The sequence below is a fragment of the Morus notabilis genome, unplaced genomic scaffold, assembly GCF_000414095.1.
Source record: "Morus notabilis unplaced genomic scaffold, ASM41409v2 Scaffold985, whole genome shotgun sequence".
NCBI lineage: Eukaryota > Viridiplantae > Streptophyta > Magnoliopsida > Rosales > Moraceae > Morus > Morus notabilis.
In genome coordinates, this window is record NW_010356679.1 from 426952 (window position 1) to 428475 (window position 1524).

Below are 1524 nucleotides of genomic sequence, written 5' to 3' on the forward strand. Positions count from 1 at the left end.
ATTAACAATTAAATTGGAACAACATGAATGATTTCTATTATGAAATTAAAAATTATATCAAATCATTCAACCACAATTCCATGTCTAGGGTTTCAACATTACCCTTAACCAAAAAGAAAATTAGCCTAGCATAATTATAGAATAAAGCAAAGTAAAATAAATGAAAAACATCTTGACTTCAAAGGAAGGAAGAAAAGAATGAAAACTCCGGGAATCTTAGAAGAAATCTTCACGCGAATGAATCCTCCTTGAATTTCTAATGAATTTCTCCTTCTTTTCTCTCTTTTTCTCTCCAAAAGGTGGCCACAATTTCAGGAAAAAAGCTCTATTTTTAAGCCCCCAAATTCCTTATTTATAGATTTCCAAGTTTGGGTCAATTAGCGAAAAATTTCAAGTGCAAGACCCCTAAAATTCAGAATTTATCACGACGTAGCGCCACGGTGCTGGTTTACGTTGGATGCTAATTTTCGTTGGGTGCTGCAGCACCATTAAGGCAGTGCCGCAGTGCTAGTTGCTACACCATATATGGTGGCACCACAACGTGACTATTCCGGCACCATGGCTCTGAGCTCTCAGCCTTTTGGCTTGAATTCTCTTTTTTTTAGCACCGTGGCGCCTATTTTCAAAGCCTAGGCGCCTGAAACTTTTCCAAATTGATTCTTTTGAGTTTTCAAACTTTTTTTAACCTCCAAAGCACCTATAAAACATAAAAACACAATTAAAATGAAAAATACTCAGGAATTAGGCAAGGAAACATGGGATAATTGATCAAAAAATGATAACAAATTATGCACTTATTAGAATACGCATGATTGTCAAACTTGATGCAACAATTGTTCCCACTTGCTTTGCATGGAATTCTAACAAAGGATGTTAGATATGCACTTACCAAGTTTTGCTTTTTCTTCAACTCCATATGCTCAAAGGTAGTAAATCATATAATGTTGAATACATGCTTGAGAAGTATTTCCACCATCCTTCTTTGACATCATGATTCATCTAACGGTGCATTTAGTTAGCGAAGTGAGACTTTACGGACCGGCGTACTTGAGATGGATGTACCCTATGAACTGTAACTTCTTAAAGGATTTGCTCAGTGAGTACCACACGACTTTCAAAGTTGAAATCTCTTCAATTAAGTTTTTCTCTCTAAAAAAATCTCTTCTCCCAAAGAAATAAGAAAATTACAAGTGCTCATAAAAATCTCTAACTCTGTAAAACTGAGGCTTCAAGTGCGTAATTAGACTAACGTGAGACTTTAATTAAATAGACAAAATAATGCCGCTATCCCATTTTGTAACAACCTAAAGAATTAGATAGGTTTAATTATGTTAATTGTGATTTATTAGTGTGCATAATATTGATTTTTCTTAATTAATCATGTCATTACAAATTTTAATTACTTTTAGTTTTGAAAATACCCTTTAATATTTTTTTCCTTCTTTTCTTTTCTTTTTCCTTTTTCTTTTCTTTTCTTTCTTTTTCTTTCTTTTTCTCCTTTCCCTTTCTTTTTTTCTCTTTCCC